We start from the raw sequence: 23411 nt of genomic DNA, 5'->3' as shown, positions 1-23411 counted from the left end.
TGTATGTACTGTATATCCTGTAGAGAGAACGGTATAGGTTGTTATGTCCATGCTCATGCGGCTATTTATATCAATGTGGAGAATGACGTGTCCACGTTGCATACAGTTACACTGTAGGAAGGCCATTATTTGTGTGTCTCATTACTGTGTGTTCACAGTATGTGACTGGAAGGAGGTGGCGACCATTGTTAAATCATATTCATATCCATTATACCTTATTACAGAAAGTTGCTGGGGATGTGAATATAAAGAGCATAATGAATTGTGTCTGGTCATTTTCAGGGGTGATAATCAGCTTTTGAAATGCCTAGCACACAGTGAGGGGTGAATTTGTAGCTGTGCAGCGGACTCTCTCCCCTCTCTCTCCTCTTGAAAGCCTTGTCACAGATGAGAGGATGTGGCCCGGGCTGCTGTGTATTACCCTTTTACTGCTAAATAAGACTGGTTGTCTTTGTCTGACAGTAATCTTCTTAAATTGGCTATAAGAAAACAGCCAGTGTTCTGCTCTCTGTGTGCTGGGAGGTCTCCAAGCCTGGGTATTAGTGAACAGGCAAGTCTCTACGCGGCGCTGAGGGGGTCGGTGGAGGTCCCCTTTTCTGGAGAGGGAGCCCAAAATGTGGCGCCCTCATTACTGGGATTCCTGCCACTCATCTCACATTCTGTGTGTGTGTGTGTGTGTGTGTGTGTGTGTGTGTGTGTGTGTGTGTGTGTGTGTGTGTGTGTGTGTGTGTGTGTGTGCGTGTGCGTGTGCGTGTGTGAGGAAATGAAACAGAGCAGACCCCCAACTACCCAACCCTTTACCATCACACCCCTTCCCCCTTCTTCTCACAGTGCAGTTGCAGAAGGGACCCTGCTGGGATTGCAGAGCTGTGCTCTGCAGTGTGACAAGCCATCAAGAGCACATAAAGCCCCACACAAATTGATAGCTGTGGCCTCCATCTAAATCAGCCATTCAACGTCCCTAAAGGTTCCTCACTTTGTAGCACATGGCCCCTTTCAGAGGTACATGATTTCTTTGTAGAAAAACCTCTGACAGTCGTTTTAATGTAAGAGGCTGTCTGAGGAAGTCAGAAATTCACTCTCTTTCTTCCCTTCCTTTCATTGTTTCCTTTTGCTCTTTTTTTTTAGAAATCAGAGAGGTTCTGAACATTTATTTAGATTACTGTAAATTATGGTCCATCACTTAAAAGGATAGTGTGTGTGCGTGTGCGTGTGTGTGCGTGCGTGCGTGCGTGCGTCCCGCTCAGAGGAAGATACTGGGAGAGGAGACCCCAAAGAGTCATATAGCAATGGGAAGTCAATGGGGAGGATCCAAAGACCTGCATGCCTCACTGCACACAAACACACTCACATCATAATGAACACTTTGTTAATTAGAGCAGGGTGCTTTTACATTTGGCAGTACAATAGCCCTGTAGACCTGTCTTGATGAAATGTAAAGTTAGCTGTAGCGTAAAATAACATCATATCTCCTCTGTACTGTCTGAGGTTTATTCCGGAAAGAGTCTGTCAAAGTCAGAGCATTCTGTTGTTGTTTTAGGTATTTTGGTATTAGGTATGCATGTGGGGATGGCCAAACCCATGATTATTTTCCATGTTTATGTATGCAACCCCATGTCCCACACAATGCTACGTGTCAGACATTAAAACACTCGGACATGCAATCAATAATTAGAACATGATGTGCGTATAACAATGGACACGGGCGGGAAACCTTGAAATAATGACATGGTCCCACATATGCCATTGGCAAGTTTATAAATAGGCACAATTCATGTGTCGGCCTATAGGTAGCCCTTTGTGTAATAAAACATTTATAATGGATATCATTTATTAAATCATTACTCCCACATTGGTAAATTGGTAGACTCTCCAGCAGTACCTAATGCTCCTTAAAGGGGCAATCTGAAGTTGCTACATCTAAACTGAACAAAAATATAAATGCAACATGTAAAGTGTTGGTCCCATGCTTCATGAGTTGAAAAAGATCCCAGAAATGTTCCACAAGCACAAAAATCGTATTGCTCTCAAATGTTGTGCACACAGCAGTTTTACATCCCTGTTAGTGAGCATTTCCCCTTTGCCAAGATAATCCTTCCATCTGACAGGTGTGGCATATCAAGAAGCTGATTAAACAGCATTATCATTACACAGGTGCACCTTGTGCTGGTGACAATAAAAGGCCACTTTAAAATATGCAGTTTTGTCACACAACACAATGCCACAGTGTAATTGGCATGCTTACTGCAGGAATGTCCAACAGAGCTGTTGCCTCCAACATTGATTTAGAACATTTGTAAGTATGTCCAACCGGCCTCACAATGGCAGACCACGTGTACCACGCCAGCCTAGGACCTTCACCTGCAGGATCGTCTGAGACCAGCCATCCGGACAGCTGTGGGTTTGTACAACTGAAGAAATTCTGTACAAACTGTCAGAAACCGTCTCAGGAAAGCTAATCTGCGTGCTCAGCGGTGGGGTAATGGTATGCCGAGGCATAAGCAGTCACCACAACAAACACAATTGCATTTTATCGATGGCAATTTGAATGCGCAGAGATACCTTGACGAGATCATGAGACCCATTGTCGTGCCATTCATCTGCTGCCATCACCTCATGTTTCATCTTGATAATGCACAGCCCCATGTTGCAAGGATCTGTACACAATTCCTGGAAGCTGAAAATGTCCTAGTTCTTCAATGGCCTGCATACTCACCAGACATGTCACCAATTGAGCATGTTTGGGATGCTCTGTATCAACGTGTACAACAGCGTGTTCCAGTTCCCGCCAATATCCAGCAACTTCGCACAGCCATTGAAGAGGAGTGAGACAACATTCCACAGGCCACAATCAACAGCGCTGCATAAGGCAAATGGTGGTCACACCAGATACTGACTGGTTTTCTGATCCACGCCCCTACCTTTTTTTAAGGTATCTGTGACCAACAGATGCATACATGTATTCCCAGTCATGTGTAATCCATAGATTAGGGCCTAATGAAATTATTTCAACTGACTGATTTCCTGATATGAACTGTAACAGTAAAATCTTCGAAATTATTGCATGTTGCGTTTATATTTTTGTTCATTGTATTTTTGGACTTTAATTCATTACATGTACCCATTGATTCTTGAAGAAAATAACTTATGAATGACTCACCATCTTAGTTCAACTGTCATTCCCCATCAGAACCCAAAATATAAACTTGTTTTACACCAAACAAAGTACTGTAAACAAACACTTTTTAGCCTCAAAACATGGCTAAAACTATAATTTTGATATCATGGATGGTCGGTACTTGCATCCATAGCTACAGTGTGTATGAATTTGATAGTGGTTATATTTCTCTAGCCTCATCCCTCAGCTTTTTACCGAAATATTGGGGAAAGCTATTAATATTGGTGCCGACTTAAAAAACAAATTAAGTTCAATTTATTTGGATTTAACTTTCACAAAAAGCAGTGAAGTCAAAAGCAGTTAGTCTAATATCCTAGGATATGAGAGGTGGATATGAAAGGTGCTGGTATATGGAACCCTCATGGGAAGAGGAGTTGCCCCGCTGCATGTATAATTACAGGTGCGTCGGAGTGTGACAAGGATTATGCTAATGGGTGGATGATAGCTAATGAGCGTTATCGTAGGTGGTGGGACCTGGGGGAGTTTTGATGGCAGGATTATTTTAAGCCCTGGTTTGGACCTATGAGATCATGAAAATGAGAGGTGGAAATCGGTCACAAAAGTGTGTACGAATGTAAGTTCGAAGGTCACATATTAAGTGTCCATGATGTAGGCTGACTCATGATTGTGCTATTCATTTTTACACATGGCGTACAGATGCTAAAACTATCAACAAACCATCAGATACTACAGTAAATGTATTTTACGTTATAGACTTGCACTCTGTCAACACACACACACAGGCACGCACACAGACTTGAAACTCCAGCCACACTACCTGTTCAATACACAGTCCATTAAAAGGACTGTGCAAAGCAATTGACTTTGCCTGATGGGATCAGAGTTGAAAGATATAATCGTGAGAGTTGGTCCAGCATAAGTTGTGTGAATGATCAGAAAATTGGTTTGGTTTTCCGGTTGATGGTTTTCATCTGACCCCACAGGAGGCAGAAGCAGGAGATACTGCTGAAGCTTGAGAATCCACTTGATGGATAAGGTATGTTCTTGGTGTTCTTGGTGTGGCCCATGTGCCGACTACGTGTGTAAAGAAATATGCTTACGTACATCTGCATGTGTGTGTGTCTGTGCGTCAGAGGAGGCTGATGGGAGAAAACATGGAACGGTGTCAAATACGTCAACATGTAGCAACCACGTTCGACTCCATTCCATTTATTTCATTCCAGCCATTACAATGAGCCCGTCCTCTTATAGCTCCTACCACCAGCCTCCTCTGCAATGCGTGCACATATGCGTGCGTACGTACGTACATGTCCGTGCTATGCGTGTGTGTATGTTGTGTCTGTGTATGTATAACGTAGAGGTGTCTGTGTATGTATAACGTATTTGTTTGCTAACAGGTACAAGCCTGGTGGGTAGGAGCGTTGGGCCAGTAACCGAAAGGTTGCTGGAACAAATCCCAGAGCGTTATGCCAAATCAAATCGTATTGGTCACGTACACATATTTAGCAGATATTGTAGCGAAATGCTTGTGTTCCTAGCTCCAACAGTGCAGTAATATATAACAATTCACAACACACACACACATCTAAAAGTCAAATAATGAAATTAAGAAATATATAAATACAGTAGAATAGAATACAGTATATACATATGAAATGAGTAAATCAGTATGTAAACATTATTAAAGTGACTAGTGTTCCATTATTAAAGTGTCCAGTGTTACGAACCAGCTCAGAGTTCGCAACAAAAGGGAGACAACGTGGAGACAAGGAGTATCAAAAATATATATTTATTCGATACCATAACTAGCACAACCAAAAACAAGGTGTCTGCATGGAGAGAGTCTCCCCAATGACTGTGGAAGAGGTGTCTTTATCCTGGGACACACCCGAGCCCAGGTGTTTCCCATCTAGCTGACGACCCTTCCAACTCTGCCCACTGGCATCCTAATGAGGAACAAGAGCAAAGAGAGAAAATACAGCAGACAGAGTGGGAGGGTCGTCACACACCCCCCCATAAAACCGGGGACCAACAAGGGCCCCGGAACAACGTACCAGCCTCTGCGTCCCAAATTGACACAGGCCTCTGCGTCCCAAATTGACACAGGCCTCTGCGTCCCAAATTGACACAGGCCTCTGCGTCCCAAATTTACGAGAGGTTACATGTTCACCTTCCACTTGCCCCAGCCAACCTCCTTCTCCCCAGACCTCAGCAACCTTTGCGCACAGGAAGCAACATTTAAGAGGAAAGGAGAACACAAGACCAGGAGGGAACAGACAGGAAAGTTAGAACATGACAAAACCAAACAATGGTCAGTCACATAACACTCAGGAACAGGGCACACGAGACCGTATCAGCTACAAACAACATCTCCCAACGGTTCATAGTCACTCCAACGGTTCATAGTCACTCCAACGGTTCATAGTCACTCCAACGGTTCATAGTCACTCCAACGGTTCATAGTCACTCCAACGATTCATAGTCACTCCAACGATTCATAGTCACTCCAACGATTCAGTTGAGCACACCAGACCACAACAAGAGAATACAATCACACCGGGCACCACAAAAAAGAGATGAGATATGGAGCTTCCCCAAAACCTACAATAACTCAACCCTAGTCTTCATGCAGATTTGCGGTGGGTAATTATGCACTGTAGCCCGCTGGCAAGGAAGTAACCCCCCAGCACGCTGGTAGATTCCACCAAGCCACGGATGTGCTCCCGAGACAACTGCTCAGTCCAGACACCACACAAAAATAACAAACATTAACAATGCCCAACATATTCCAAAAATGAAACACGTCGCTAAGCCTATCAGGGGAAAAAGGCTATAGCTCCGGGTAGTAAGTTTCACTACCCTATCCAAATCTCCCAAGATACACAGCTGATTGTACTCACCTCCTCAGACCGATGTCCCAACAGCGAGTAGAACAAGCTTTTCCAGGCTGGGCAGAGGCCTGGAAACTAACCAATGTACTCTCTCCAACACAGCACACAAACCAAACAACCAAAAGCAACCAGTACTGAGCACCAAACTCAAACTAACAAAATATACAAACAAAGTACCTACGGAATTTAACATACCTCCACGTTTTCTCCCAAACACAATCCGTTCAAAATCCCGGACGAGCCCCCACTTGTTACAAACCGGCTCAGAGTTCGCAACAAAAGGGAGACAACGTGGAGACAAGGAGTATCAAAAATATATATTTTTTTAAGATACCATAACTAGCACACCCAAAAACAAGGTGTCTGCATGGAGAGAGTCTCTTAATGACTGTGGAAGAGGTGTCTTTATCCTGGGACACACCCGAGCCCAGGTGTTTCCCATCTAGCTGACGACCCTTCCAACTCCGCCCACTGGCATCCTAATGAGGAACAAGAGCAAAGAGAGAAAATACAGCAGACAGAGTGGGAGGGTCGTCACACCAGTGATTCTATGTATATAGGGCAGCAGCCTCTAAGGTGCAGGGTTGAGTAACTGGGTGGTAGCCAGCTAGTGATGGCTATTTAACAGTCTGATGGCCTTGAGATAGAAGCTGTTTTTCAGTCTCTCGGTCCCAGCTTTGATGCACCTGTACTGACCTCGCCTTCTGGATGATAGCGGGGTGAACAGGCCGTGATTCGGATCATTGGTGTCCTTGATGATCTTTTTGGCCTTCCTGTGACATCGGGTGCTGTAGGTGTCCTGGAGGACAGGTAGTTTGTCCCCGGTAATGCATTGGGCAGACCGCACCACCCTCTGTATGGTGGTGCAGTTGCGGTGATACAGCCCAACGGGATGCTCTCAATTGTGCATTTGTAAACGTTTGTGAAGGTCTTAGGGGCCAAGCCAAATTTCTTAAGCCTCCTGAGGTTGAAGAGGTGCTGTTGCGTCTTTTTCACCACACTTTCTGTGTGGGTGTACCATTTCAGATCGTCAGTGATATGTACGCCGAGGAACTTGAAGCTTTCCACCTTCTCCACTCCTGGCACCACACCAGTAACGGTCAGTAACCAAAAGGTTGCGGGATCGAATCTCCGAGCTGACAAGGTAAAGATTTGTCGCTCTGCCGAACAAGGCAGTTAACCCACTGTTCTCCGGGCGCCGATGACGTGGATGTCAATTAAAGCAGCCCCCCGCACCTCTCTGATTCAGAGGGGTTGGGTTAAATGCAGAAGACGCATTTCAGTTGAATGCATTCAGTTGTACAACTGACTAGGTATCCCCCTTTCCCATCTCCCTGGGCTATAATCTATTTGCACCTTGCAGTATTATCCACATGGCAGTGGGTCTGCCAGCTATTGACTAATCTGTAACAGTTATTGAAATTAATTGTGTTCCATGTGTGAGTCACACGGGCCATATGGGAAGTGTAGTATTCTTAGCCCTTGCTCCTTGACAGTTGGCAGCTTGCCAACACAATTAGGGGTTTCCTTTTAGGATGTCTGTAACATAGCTGCTCAATAAAAAAATACAGCTCTATTTTTATTACATTGCCAGGGTGTAAATTAGCCTTAGCTCTCAGGCTTCGCTCATGTTGACACCACAACATATATGGCTGAAGTATAAAAGAGGACCCATGTAGTATCTGAATTTGCTTTGCATATAATGTTCTTGAATATGAGCTATAGTTATGTAATGAATAGGAGCTATAGTTATGTAATGAATAGGAGCTATAGTTATGTAATGAATAGCAGCTATACTTATGTAATGAATAGGAGCTATAGTTATGTAATGAATAGGAGCTATACTTATGTAATGAATAGGAGCTATAGTTATGTAATGAATAGGAGCTATAGTTATGTAATGAATAGGAGCTATAGTTATGTAATGAATAGGAGCTATACTTATGTAATGAATAGGAGCTATACTTATGTAATGAATAGGAGCTATAGTTATGTAATGAATAGGAGCTATAGTTATGTAATGAATAGGAGCTATAGTTATGTAATGAATAGGAGCTATACTTATGTAATGAATAGGAGCTATAGTTATGTAATGAATAGGAGCTATACTTATGTAATGAATAGGAGCTATAGTTATGCAATGAATAGGAGCTATAGTTATGTAATGAATAGGAGCTATAGTTATGTAATGAATAGGAGCTGTAGTTATATAATGAATAGGAGCTATAGTTATGTAATGAATAGGAGCTATAGTTGTGACATGGTGAGGATGGACCCAGGTACAGACAAGAGACCAGACGAGGAATCAGCTGTTAAGAATAAACATAACACTTTACTGAGAAATTGTCACGAGAATTTTGCTATCTCAATGGTTGAACTCAACTATCACTCTAGCTTTGACCAATTCCCCGAGGTTGTAAGGCTCGGGTTAATGAAGAATTAGACAAAGTCTCAGATTCTGCAATAGGTTAGTTCTTTATTCAGAGAGCTCTGCCCTCTCAAGTTTAGAGCCCATCTTTTATACACACACATACAAGCTCCTGTCATAGGCTACTCCCTGCTCAGAAAGTCTGTATTTTTCCACTATACTAACACATCTCATTATCTTCTGCAAGCCATTTCTAACAGTTACTCCCCTACCTAGGTTGGGGAGGCCTCTTTCCTCTTATTGGTTTCAGAGTTATCACAAGGTCGTCTGTAGACAGTTCAGTTGTCCTTTGATGTCTCAACTATACATTTCTCTTATTGCTAAATAGTAACACAATGTTTTAGTCTTACCTTGTCTTACACACACATTATTGGATTATAGTCTTATAATTCTAATACATTTCACACCGTTATACAGTTTCAGGGTGGAACACTTTAGCCATTATCTTAAAACATATAAATTATTGTATCAGAAATGGTCACTGAAGGATCGCAGTAACACTGGGAAAACAACAGGCACTTAGTCTCAAAAACTCACTCAGGTGACAAGAGAAAACACACCTCTTTTAACAGGGAAATCATTTCGAGTAAATAGGACACACCTGAGTGACGTTACTGTCTCTAGGGCGGTCTCCGCCGCCCTCTGATGGCGATAGTTACTTCACGTGCAACACAGCCGTTATTCTCTAATCACGTGAAGTGAATTCCAACACTGCACCCAAATCAGAAAAGAAGCTAGCGGCTGTATGTGCCCACCACCACTGTGAAGAACTCCATACTCCTTCAGTCACGAGCTGGGGTGTAACGTCACTCCAGCGAGAGAGTTTGCACATGCAACTCTCCCTCACCTCAGTTTCCAGCTCAGCATTGGAGTCAGCAGTCACCTGCAGCTACTGCTGCCCCTCACAAACATTATCCTCCAGTATTCTTATCTTACTGTTTGTAGTTATGTGTGCGTTGATGCCAACGTGTGTATTTCCCCTATAGGTCATAATATCTGACCGTATATGTCTGTTATATAGAGCCACAGTTATCCCAAGTTCGAACTCCTTGTAACGTTCCACCACGTCCTAGCTCCAATGCTAATATGTCCTTGTTAGCTCTATGCCAATTTACCTTTGCCTACTCGCCTTTATATATTGTCTATTGCTTGGTAATATAGTTGGTGACCATGTGTATTCACATTCCTGTTTAGCTGCATTATGTTATGTAGGCTTAGTTACTGTTCCGCTGATGGGTCTATTTGCCATAGCGGTAAGCTCCGGTTAGATCAGTATTTTCCCTTATCAATTCCAGCCATGTACAGGCTCCTTTCCCATAGAATGTTGTTTCTATTCCTCTGTTATTATGTATGGTAACTCCTACATATTACTTATGCCTGTCCATTCCATTTCTGCCTTGTTTAGTGTAATTGTAGGCCCTTTAGGCAGTTCGCCATTTATGCCTGCTAACTCCTATAGGGAAATATGAAGCTCAGCTCACGTTGCAGAGTTGTCCTTTTCTAGCTCTGCCCTTTCGAGCATCTTCATGGTAGTCAGTCATTCAGAGGTATTACAGGGCTCTTCATGCCGCCGAGTGGCACAGTTTATTATTGCATCTCATAATATGCATATATTATTTATGTTTATCATTACTTACTATGTCTAGATCTCAGCCACTTACATTTACATTTTAGTCGTTTAGCAGACGTTCTTATCCAGAGCAACTTATTATGTATACATATTGTCTATATATGCAAAAGTATGTACTTCAAATGAGTGGATTTGGCTAGTTTGGTATTTTGGTATGTTATTAGGATCTCCATTAGCTGCTACAAAAGCTGCAGCTACTCTTCCTGGGGTCCACAAAAAACATGAAACATGACATAATACAGAACATTAAAAGACACGAACAGCTCAAGGACAGAACACCATCAATAAAAAATAAACTATCTAGGTCAAATAAGGGAGAGGGGTTGTGCCGTGAGGTGTTGCTTTATCTGTTTTTTTAAACTAGGTCTTCTGTTCATTTGAGCAATGTGAGATGGAACAGAGTTCCATGCAATAATGGCTCTATATAATACTGTACGCTTTCTTGAATTTGTTCTGGATTTGGGGACTGTGAAAAGACCCCTGGTGGCATGTCTGGTGGTGTAAATGTGTGTGACAGAGCTGTGTGTAAGTTGACTATGCCAAGAGAGACTGGCATGCATAGTATTTATATCATCCCTCTGATTACAATGAAGAGCAAGACGTGCCACTCTGTTCTGGGCCAGCTTCAACTTAACTAGGTCTTTCCTTGTAGCACTCGACCACACGACTGGACAATAATCAAGATAAGATAAAACTAGAGCCTGCAGGACTTGCTTTTTGGAGTGTGGTGTTAGAAAAGCAGAGAATCACTTTATTATGAACAGACCTCTCCCCATCTTTACAACCATTGAATCTATATTGTGGCAGGAAGAGGTGAGGGGATGTATCTTGCAGGCCGCTGGCTCCACCCCTGAGCCTTATGTGGACTTCCTGCCCCAACGAGGCGAGACTGGTGTTCCTTAAGCCTGGGAGTGCTTGGGGATAAAGGAGGAAGCAGCCTGCACAAAGAGGCAGAGTAGGAGAGAGCCGAGTGTGTTATGAAGAGTGGGAGACGAGAGAGCAATATCTGTGAGATTAGCCATTGTGACCTGGACTGTCGGACTAACCCCCTTGTGTACTGGACCGGGTTGGCTGAGGACCCGAGTGTGAGGATTACCCCTGGAAAACGGAATGGACAATGAGAACGGCTTGTGGACTGTGAGGTGATTGGTGAATTCCCCCTTCTTTCCACGTGTACCAAAATGTCATGGGTGCGTACTGGCGGCAGAGAAGTCAGACGCAGGAGAGCAAAACTGTGTTTCCAACGGCTAAGTTTAATTATCAAAACCCACCGGATACAGAACAATAAAATACATGGGTACATAACCCGACGCACACCGGAACATAACGTGCACAAGCACTGACAACAAACAATTACGGACAAGGACATGAGGGGGAACAGAGGGTTAAATACACAACATGTAATTGATGGAATTGGAACTAGGTGTGATGCAAGACAAAATGGAAAATGAAAAGTGGATCAGTGACGGCTAGAAGGTCGGTGACGTCGACCGCTGAACGAACAAGGAGAGGGACCGACTTCAGCGGAAGTCGTGACACAAAATCCCTAAAACTCCCCATTTGCATTCTATTTGTGCTACTGGTGCATGTTTTGTTGTTGAACTTGGTGACATGGAAACCCCACGCCCTTGAGCCTGCTACAATATGTTCTGACAAAGACAGTTTACAATCTAAGGTAACACCAAGTAATTTAGTCTTCTCAACTTGTTCAACAGCCACGCCATTCATTACCAGATTCAGCTGAGTTCTAGAACTTAGTAAATTATTTGTACCAAATACAATGCTCTTAGATTTAGATGTTCAGGACAAATGTAATACTGGCCAAACATTCCAAAACAGATTGCAACTCTTTAAGGGTTTCAGTGACTTTATTAGCTGTGGTTGTGTAACGTTTGTCGTCGGGAGACGAGGAAGCGGACCAAAACGCAGCTGGGAGCGAATACATGTTTATTTAACACACTAGAATTAAACATGTATTCGCTCCCAGCTGCGTTTTGGTCCGCTTCCTCGTCTCCCGACGACAAACGTTACAGAACAACCCACCGAACCAGGACCAAGCAGCGGGAGGAAAAGGAGCGCGAGAGATGGGCTCGCGAGGGAAAGGAGTTCTGGACCTGGGAGGAGATCATGTCGGGGAAAGGACCCTGGCGGACGGACTCCCAGGTCGAGGAGGAAAAGCCAGCCGGTAGACGGAGTCGCAGGCGGCGGTCGAGGAGGCCCGGAAAACAGCCCCAATAAAATTTTTGGGGGGGCTAATGGGGTGGTCCGGAAGGGCAGAGGAAGAGCCCAGACCACTGCTCTCGTGGGGGATGACGGCGGAGGAAGAGAAGGAGATGAGGCGTTTGATTGAGGACCTGCAGAGGGAAGATCTGGAGGAGGAGCCATGGTATGCTGAGTTGCGCGCTGTGTCGCCAGTGCGCCCGCACAGCCCAGTGCGTCCGGTGGACATGCCCAGCACATGCCGTGCTAGGATGGGCATCCAGCCAGGACGAGTGGCTAAACCGGCTCCACGCTTCAGGTCACCAGTACGTGTTCACAGTCCTGTCTGGCCCGTCCCTGCTCCCCGCACCAGGTTAGTGGTGCGTGTCCCCAGTCCTGTCCGGCCCGTCCCTGCTCCCCGCACCAGGTTAGTGGTGCGTGTCCCCAGTCCTGTCTGGCCCGTCCCTGCTCCCCGCACCAAGTCAGTGGTGCGTGTCCCCAGTCCGGTCCGGCCCGTCCCTGCTCCCCGCACCAAGTCAGTGGTGCGTGTCCCCAGTCCTGTCCGGCCCGTCCCTGCTCCCCGCACCAGGTTAGTGGTGCGTGTCCCCAGTCCTGTCCGGCCCGTCCCTGCTCCCCGCACCAGGTTAGTGGTGCGTGTCCCCAGTCCGGCCCGGCCCGTCCCTGCTCCCCGCACCAGGTTAGTGGTGCGTGTCCCCAGTCCTGTCCGGCCCGTCCCTGCTCCCCGCACCAGGTTAGTGGTGCGTGTCCCCAGTCCTGTCCGGCCCATCCCTGTTCCCCGCACCAAGCCCACGGTGCGTGTCCACAGTCCTGTCCGGCCCGTCCCTGTTCCCCGCACCAAGCCCACGGTGCGTGTCCACAGTCCTGTCCGGCCCGTCCCTGTTCCCCGCACCAAGCCCACGGTGCGTGTCCACAGTCCTGTCCGGCCCGTTCCTGTTCCCCGCACCAAGCCCACGGTGCGTGTCCACAGTCCGGCACGGCCCGTGTCTGGTCCACCGGTGCCCAATCATGTTCCGGTCGACGGCTCCGCTCCGGAGCCTGAGCATGCCGCTCCACAGTGGTCCAGTCCGGGCCAGAGGGGTAGGGCTAGGGTGGAGGCAGGGGGAGAAACACGCCCGGGGCCAGAGCCTCCACCGAGGGTGAGGCGCCCACCCGGGTCCCCCCCCTAATAGACTTTAGTTTGGTGCGCCGGGAGTACGCACCGTTGGAGGGGGGGTACTGTCACGCCCTGACCAGGTGAACTCTGCTATTTTGGTCAGGGTGTGGCATTTCTATGCTTTATTTTCTATGTTTTGGTTATAGCCTTTCTTTGTGTTTTATTTCTATGTTGGGCTCGGGGTGATTTCCCAATCAGACAGCTGTCGCTTGTGAAGTCTGATTGGGAATCACATTTAAGTTCCTTTTCCCCCACGATGTTTGTGGGTTGTTGTCTCGTTATTTGAGCACGTAATGTATAGGCAGTTTTTCCTTGATTTTGTGTACATGTTTAATTCTAGTGTGTTAAATAAACATGTATTCGCTCCCAGCTGCGTTTTGGTCCGCTTCCTCGTCTCCCGACGACAATCGTTACAGGTTGCTGATGTGTATATGGTTGAATCAGCAGCATACATGGACACATGCTTGTTTAATGCTAGTGGCAGGTCATTGGTAAAAATAGAAAAGTAAAGGGCCTAGAGCTGCCCTGCGGTCCACAACACTTTACGTGTTTGACATTAGAGAAGCTTCCCTTAAAGAAAACCCTTTGAGTTTTATTAGATATCTGAATCCACAATATGGCAGAGGTTGAAAAGCTTTTACAATAACAGGTCATGGTCAATAATATCAAAGCCTGCACTGAAATCTATCAGCACAGCTCCCACAATCTCATCATCAATATCTTTCAACCAATCATCGGTCATTTGTCAGTGCAGTACATGTTGAGTGCCCTTCTCTATTAGCATGCTGAGTCTCTTCATTTGTTTACAGAGAAATAGCATTGTATTTGGTCAAACACAATTTTTTCCAACAGTTTGCTAAGAGCTGGCAGCAAGATGATAGGTCTGCTGTTAGAACCAGTAAAGGTTGCTATTTCAGCCACACCCGTTGCTGACAGGTGTATAGAATGGGGTACACAGTCATGCAATCTCAGACTAACATTGGCAGTAGAATGACATTACTTAAGAGCTCAGTGACTTTCAACGTTGCACCGTCATAGGATGCCACCTTTCCAACAAGTCAGTTCGTCAAATTTCAGCCCTGCTAGAGCCCTGTAAGTGCTCAGCCACGAAGTGGTAGGCCAAACAAGCTCACAGAACGAGACCGCCGAATGCTAAAGCGCCTAGGGCAACAACAAAAAAAATTGCCTGTCCTTAGTTGCAACACTCACTACTGAGTTCCAAACTGCCTCTGGAAGCAACGTCAGCACAATAACTGTTAGTCGGGAGCTTCATGAATTGGGTTTCCATGGCCGAGCAGTCGCACACAAGCCTAAGATCATGCGCAATGCCAAGCATCGGCTGGAGTGGTGTAAAGCTCGCCGCCATTGGACTCCGGAGCAGTGGAAACACGTTCTCTGGAGTGATGAATCATGCTTCACCATCTGGCAGTCCGAGGGACTAATCTGGGTTTGGCGGTTGCCTGGAGAATGGTACCTGCCCAAATACATAGAGCAAACTGTAAAGCTTGGTGGAGGAATAATTAATGCCCAAGATTTTGGAATGAGATGTTCGGCATACCTTCGGGCATGTAGTGTATGTTTGACCATTCTATTTATGTATACACATTCCATATTATTATAAAGCATATTCTTGCCTTTATATTTATGCATATTGTATATTATGTAATTATTGTTATTGATGACGTATTGTGCATTCTTAATTATACCTTTAATATTTATAGAAACTATTCTACATAATTATTCTGGTTGCTCTTGGATTAAAGAGGTAACAGTGAATCAACGGCTAGCGTCGTCTTTCTAGCAGAAGACACTGCACCCACCCCACAAAAAAGTTTAGAAGGCTAGTATAATACTGTTCAATCATTTCTCTGTCAATAACTTGCTCTGTGAAGAAAATTATGCAAATGATTACTTAATCATTTTCACTTCTATTACTAAGTTGTGTGCACATCTTCAAATACCCCGCCGCATTAAAAATTCTGCTTGTATTCACAATAATTTAGAACATTAATTACTGTGGCATTATCAGTTAATTACCAGAGTTTGTATGAGATGATAACCAATTATAATTGATACCTAATTATTGAACTGTAAGATTGTTCAATATTATTGTGTCTCGTGGGAAGTCTGGTATAATTACCCTCTTCATTTGATAACTATAATGTCTTACACGTGATGAAATTGAAAGCCAGGCAGCATTCTCATAACATATGCTACATCAGTATACTGTGTAGTGATCTGTATACCCTACTAAAGTATCAGTAGAGGTCTACACGTAGACACCGATTAGAGAGGGGCATAAATCAAGTATGCCCCTTGGGCCGGTGTGGATCCTGCGGGATTAAGGAGGAACTCTGTAGCAGTCCTGGATTAAAATACTATTTAAAATGCTTTAAGCATTTGCTTTTGCCTGCCTGCAGTGCTAGGTGGGTGGAGTTTGCACTTTAGAGACTTTTTTTAACTGTTCCATTGCAACTGGCAAGCTCAATCAAGCACAACTAACATATTTGAAATCATTTCAAGTAGTATCTGAACCCAGGTCTGCTCTGCGGTGGCTATTTCAACTAGAAAGTGTGGGGCCTAGTGTGGTTGATTTGTGGTATGGCAATTTATTTAACAGTTAGTGAATTTACAATGATAAAATAAAGAAATACACTATAAAAACATTACTTGTTTTTTTCTTTAGGATTCATTAATACAGTCACCAATGCAAGAAATCTTCAAGGTATGCCTTCAAGAAGCACTGACATAAGGATTATGCAAGTTTCTAAATATCTGCACCGGCTAAATTATTCCTTCATATGACTTTTCCTTCCAGCTCAACCATAGACCCTTCCTTGCAGCTCCTCTGTGGGGCCCTCTACAGTTCCACCACAGGCCCTTCCTCGCGGCTCCTCTGTGAGGCCCTCTACAGCTCCACCGCAGGTCCTTCCTCACAGCTCCACTGTGGGACACTCTACAGCTCCACCACAGGCCCTTCCTCACAGCTCCACTGTGGGACCCTCTACAGCTCCACACCCACATTGTAATTCATTATGGGTGATATTTCATAGAAATCTGGAAACACTCGACTTTCCTTATTACCTTTTTGTATTCATAGTTTGCGTCTCAAATTCCCCCTTTTCCCTATAGTGCACTTGACCAGAGAGCTATGGCCCCTAGTCAGGATTTGTGCTCTATGAATAGCAGTGGTGGAATACTGTCATACTTGAGTAAAAATAAAGATACCTTAATAGAAAATGACTCAAGTAAAAGTAAAGGTCACCCAGTAAAATTCTACTTGAGTAAAAGTCTATAAGTATTTGGTTTTGAAATATACTTAAGTATCAAAACTAAAAGTATAAATAATTTCTAATTCCTTATATTAAGCAAACCAGAAGGCACCATGTTCTTGTTTTTTAAATTTACGGAAAGCCAGGGGCACACTCCAACACTCAGACATCATTTACAAACAAATAATTTGTTTTTAGTGAGTCCTCCATATCAGAGGCAGTAGGGATGACCAGGGATGTTCTCTGTTTAGTGAGTCCTCCAGATCAGAGGCAGTAGGGAAGACCAGGGATGTTCGGCTGATAAGTGTGTGAATTTGACTATTTTCCTATCCTGCTAAGCATTCAAAATGTAACAAGTACTTTTGGGTGTCAAGGAAAATGTATGGAGTACAAAGTACAATATTTCCTTAAGGAATGTAGTGAAGTAAAAGTAGTCAAAAATATAAATAGTAAAGTACAGATACTCCAAAAAACTACTTAAGTAGTACTTTAAAGTATTTTTACTTAAGTACTTTACACCACTGATGAATATGGATGCATCCATAATGTTTCCATTGTGGCTATGATTTATGCATACCTATAAAGCCTTAGTATTTTCCTTTTGTTAACTAGCTTACGCAGGGGTGAGAGATGGAGGGAGAAAGAGGGCGAGAGAAAGGGAGAGAGAGTGTATGTTTCCAAATGTGTGAATATTATAAGGTTATTTGTTAGATTAACTGATTAACATTAGAAATGGCATATTCCTGAGACACCTGCACCTGTCACTATATTTATAGTATAATTGCAGTGAATGAATGTGTATACTTCTTAGCCTTGTGTTTTTCATCAAATGAATGACTTGCAATCAACAAAAATTAGGAACAAACATTATAAATACTTTTAATAGCTAAAACGTTGAATATATATGATATATGACACAATTTTTGATTCTACACACTGATGCATTATAACCTTTTCTAAACTACAAGTAAATCACTTTCAACTAATGCTACTGAACACTCATGAAAAGGCATGCATAGGCCTACTCTCGGATACACATCTGGATCTTTCAAACTCTCCTTTCAACAATCTACTGAGCTATATTCAACTTGCACATAGATTTCTTTCATCTACCTTCAAAGGTTATCTCAAATTCAATCTGTAATTTGTGTTCTAGATATAAGAAACTGTTCTGTGAGGGGGAGTGAAGGGGGTACAGAGATGATGAGGACGCTGATTCCTTATAGGATCATCAGCATAACAAACATGAGTCTTTCATTTCCAGAATATGTTCTAAAAAGCTGTGCTGATGTCTTGAGACCCCACGAGAGTTCGTCTTACTTACCCTTGGAGACATTCTGTGGGGGATACTAAGCAAGCATTTCCAAGCATCTCCCCAGCCCGAAAGAGTCACATAAGCCCTTTCTTTCTTCTCAATCACTTTTTGAGTTGATAGCTTCCAAGAGTCTGCCCACTGTTGTGGGAATCCTTGTGTGCCATCTTCATGGTGTGGAGATGACATAGACCCATTAGTTTGTGCCACCAACACTAATGGTTTCCTCTGGCTTGTCTCTCCTTCTCACCCTCTTGGGTGGTTGCTTGTCAATCTGTCAATCTGAATTAATACTGGAAAAGGGAAAGTAATTTCACTAAAACAAGGATTAGGCTTTTTCAACATTTTGGTTACTGTTTACATGAAGTTGCTATTTTGCCTGTTGACTTTACAGTAGTTGTACACTAGTAACAATTTTGGATTGACATGTTGTTACATAGAAAATACTTGCATTTCATTTTCGATACTAATGGTACACAAGAAACATCTGTGGTGAACCAAGAAGAACAAGGTGCCAGAAAGAGTCTCCAACCTACAGTAACAGTTCCTATTCTTACTTACAACAGGGCCGGGCAGGAGAAAAGAGTTGGAGCTACCAATCGATTGTTTGAATCTCCTCCAAAAGGTAAAGAAAGCAAATCAGAAGCACAATTAAAGACTTTGGGGTAACTCCTGTGCCGAACAGGAAGCCTCTATTTAGATTGCCGGAGGACAGAGAAGTTGATGAGAATTGGTGTTTTCACAGAAGACAGCTGTGAATGGAAATCAATGCTAATAAAGAACCTGTTCAGTGTTTGAGCTGGGCCTTGGAAGAGCACAAAGAGAAGGAATCCCTTCAGGGGGATGGATTGAACAACTAGACTAGCAGTAGATTTGTAAATAAACTTTAAGTGCTTTCCATTTTGAATCACTTCAGTATTCCATAAAACCATATGAAGAGAGGACAAGCTATAGGTAATCATCCACCTTAATCAGTGGCGACCCGTCATTCAGGGCAGGTGCGGTTTGAGCCCCAAATGTTTAGCCTGTTGGGGCTAGGGGGCAGTATTTGCATGGCCGGATAAAAAACGTACCCGATTTAATCTGGTTACTACTCCTGCCCAGTAACTAGAATATGCATATAATTGTTTGATTTGGATAGAAACACCCTAAAGTTTCTAAAACTGTTTGAATGGTGTCTGTGAGTATAACAGAACACATTTGGCAGGCCAAAACCTGAGAAGATTCCAAACAGGAAGCGCTCTCTCTGACCATTTCATGGCCTTCTTGATCATCTCTAACCAAAACAGGGGATCTCTGGTATGACGTGACATTTTCTAACGCTCCCATAGGCTCTCAGAAGGCGCCAAAAAGCTGAATGGTGGCTTTGCAGGCCCTGGCTGAAAAACATTAGCGCATTTTGATAGTGGTCGATCTGAGGACAATGGGACGGGGCACGCGTGCCCGAGTGGACTCCATGTTTACTTTCTCTCTCTTTGAACGAAAACCACCACTCCCGGTCGGAATATTGTCGTTTTTTTACGAAAAAAATGGCATAAAAATTGATTTTAAACAGCGGTTGACATGCTTCGAAGTACGGTAATGGAATATTTAGACATTTTTTGTCACGAAACACGTCGGGCGCGTGACCCTTATTTACCCTTCGGATAGTGTCTTGAACGCACGAACAAAACGCCGCTATTTGGATATAACTATGGATTATTTGGGACCAAACCAACATTTGTTATTGAAGTAGAAGTCCTGGGAGTGCATTCTGACGAAGAACAGCAAAGGTAATACAATTTTTCTTATAGTAAATCTGACTTTGGTGAGGGCTAAACATGGTGGGTGTCTAAATAGCTAGCCCTGTGATGCCGGGCTATCTACTTAGAATATTGCAAAATGTGCTTTCACCGAAAAGCTATTTTAAAATCGGACATAGCGAGTGCATATAGGAGTTCTGTATTTATAATTCTTAAAATAATTGTTATGTTTTTTGTGAACGTTTATCATGAGTAATTTAGTAAATTCACCGTAAGTGTTCGGTGGGAATGCTAGTCACATGCTAGTCACATGCTAATGTGAAAAGCTGGTTTTTGATATAAATATGAACTTGATTGAACAAAACATGCATGTATTGTCTAACATAATGTCCTAGGGGTGTCATCTGATGAAGATCATCAAAGGTTAGTGCTGCATTTAGCTGTGGTTTGGGTTTATGTGACATTATATCCTAGCTTGAAAAATGGGTGTCTGATTATTTCTGGCTGGGTACTCTGCTGACATAATCTAATGTTTTGCTTTCGTTGTAAAGCCTTTTTGAAATCGGACAGTGTGGTTAGATTAACGAGAGTCTTGTCTTTAAAATGGTGTAAAATAGTCATATGTTTGAGAAATTGAAGTAATAGCATTTCTAAGGTATTTGAATAACGTGCCACGGGATTCCACTGGCTGTTGAGTAGGTGGGACGCAAGCGTCCCACCTAGCCCATAGAGGTTAACAAAGAAAATTATATATATATATAAAATATGGAGTGTAGGGATTGGTAATGTTCTCTAGTTGCGCCATGATTGGCTCAGTGTTCTGTCACTCATGAGGACACTAGGTCACTGCAAAATCTACGGGGAGAACTCAAAAATGTAAGCGCCTTGGGTGCTGCCATAGAGTTACATTCTAAGTGCCCATCCAAGAAGGCTAAAGGTCATTGGCCACAGATAAAATTATGTCAAATCACGTTATATCTACCGTAGCTTTGATTGGAATGATCATGTCAACATCATACTTTCAAAATCATAGATAGCAAGCGAGCAGTCATCATCATGAATAAAGTCGACAATTTACTGGCAAATCCTTTTCAATCCTTGCCATATGAAGATAAATTATAGATAAAACATATTGGTGCTCATCGGCCATTGGACATGAACATTACACAACAAGTTGGAAATAGCAAATTCAACAATGAGTGGTTTGAAAGGAATCAGTGGCTAACTGCAACCATTGCAAAGCAATCACTAGCATGCTATTCATTGGAGTGGATGTGTGGTCCAAGTCTGGGTTTAAAGTTCTCTTTCCCATGCCAAATCTTTTCAGTCTCCTGAGGGGGGAAAAGGTTTTGTCGTGCCCTCTTCACGACTGTCTTGGTATGTTTGGACCATGATAGTTTGTTGCTGATGTGGACACCTAGGAACTCTTGACCCTCCCCATTACAGCCCCATCAATGTTAATGGGGGCCTGTTCGGCCCGCCTTTTCCTGTAGTCCATGATCAGCTCTTTTGTCTTGCTCAAATTGAGGGAGAGGTTGTTGTCCTGGCACCACACTGACAGTTCTCTGACCTCCTCCCTGCAGGCCGTCTCATCATTGTCGGTGATCAGGCCTACCACTGTTGTGTCGTCAGCAAACTTAATGATGGTGTAGGAGTCATGTTTGGCCATGCAGTCGTGGGTGAACAGGGAGTACAGGAGGGGACTATGTACACAGCCCTGAGGGGCCCCAGTGTTGAGGATCAGCGTGGCAGACGTTTTGTGCTTACTCTTACCACCTGGGAGCAGCCCGTCAGGAAGTCCAGGATCCGGTTGCAGAGGGAGGTGTGTAGTCCCAGAGTCCTTAGCTTAGTGATGAGCTTCGTGGGCACTATGGTGTTGAACGCTGAGCTGTAGTCAATGAACAGCATTTTCACATAGGTGTTCCTTTTGTCCAGGTGGGAAAGGGCAGTGTGGAGTGCGATTGAGATTGCGTCATCTGTTGATCTGTTGGGGCGGTATGCAAAAATGGAGTGGGTCTAGAGTGTCCCAGATGATGCTGTTGATGTGAGCCATGACCAGCCTTTCAAAGCACTTCATGGCTACCTACGTGAGTGCTACGGGGCGGTAATCATTTAGGCAGGTTACCTTTGCTTCCTTGGGCACAGGGACTATGGTGGTCTGCTTGAAACAGACTCGGTCAGGGAGAGGTTGAAAATGTCAGTTAAGACACTTGACAGTTGGTCCACGCATGCTTTGAGTACACTTCCTGGTAATCTGTCTGGCCCAGCGGCTTTGTGAATGTTGACTTGTTTAAAGGTTTTGTTCACAACGAATACCAAGCTCGTTATCACACAGTCATCCAGAACAGCTGGTGCTCTCGTGCATGCTTCAGTGTTGCTTGCCTCGAAGCGAGCATAAAAGGCATTTAGCTCATCTGGTAGGCTCGCATCACTGGGCAGCTCGCATCTGGGTTTCCCTTTGTAGTCTGTAATAGTTTTCAAGCTCTGCCACATCTGACGTGCATCAGAGCCAGTGTAGTAGGATTCAATCTTAATCCTGTATTGACTATTTGCTTGTTTGATGGTTCGTCAGAGCATAGCGTGATTTCTTATAAGCGTCCGGATTAGTGTCCCGCTCCTTGAAAGCAGCAGCTCTAGCCTTTAGCTCGATGCAGATGTTGCCTGCAATCCATGGCTTCTGGTTGAGACATGTACGTACGGTCACTGTGGGGACGACGTCGTCGATGCACTTATTGATTGAAGCCGATGACTGAGGTAGTGTACTCCTCAATGCCATTGGATGAATCCCGGTTCATATTCTAGTCTCTGCTAGCAAAACAGTCCTGTAGTGTAGCATCTGCGTCATCTGACCACTTCCGTATTGAGCGAGTCACTGGCATTTTCTGTTTTAGTTTTTGCTTGTCAGCAGGAATCAGGAGGATAGAATTATGGTCAGATCTGCCAAATGGAGGGCATGGGAGAAGAATACTGTAAGAACGGCCCATGTTCTGAATTCTGTTGCTGTACATTTCAAAGTGCTAAACAAACAGTTATTGACAACGGACGTCCTAGCTCGCTCATTAATGTCTTAATTGAAATTGCGGACTGCCTCTTATCCTCTTGTCGTCCCCTTATCCCATAGTTTGTACATCTCAATTGTCAGTAGAAACCACATTTGTTAAAGCAAGTCAGCCATATCAGCTATGTTTTTTTAAAAGGCAATAAATGAGGCTGAATTAACTGTTTTGATGCCAGACAAGACTCCGTTGATAGCCTTGTGTAGCGGTGGAAAGGTGTTGGGACTGCTGTTTGGATTCTGCTATTGGGACAGCTTTATGTAGGCCCTAACAGTTTGTGGGCACCGTTTGTCACCGTTATAGTCCAATTAATGCATTATTTAGTGTTGTGTTGTATTGTGTAGTGGCTTTGCTAGCATACATCCCAATATTTTTCTGTTGAGTTTGCTACACCAAGATTTACATGCTAAAATCGTCACTGAGCTTAATCAATATCATAATGCTTACTCTATAAGGATAAAGCAAGAAATTAATCGATGTTGCTCCATAAATAGTCTGTAGGTAGAGTTAGTAGCTACACTTTTAGGGACAAATGTGCTAAGTAGAAGCATACAGGGTTTTAAAATTG

The sequence above is a fragment of the Salmo trutta genome, chromosome 23, assembly GCF_901001165.1.
Source record: "Salmo trutta chromosome 23, fSalTru1.1, whole genome shotgun sequence".
Classification (NCBI taxonomy): domain Eukaryota; kingdom Metazoa; phylum Chordata; class Actinopteri; order Salmoniformes; family Salmonidae; genus Salmo; species Salmo trutta.
The sequence above is the reverse complement of the archived record's forward strand: the minus strand, read 5'-3'. Positions refer to the sequence as shown.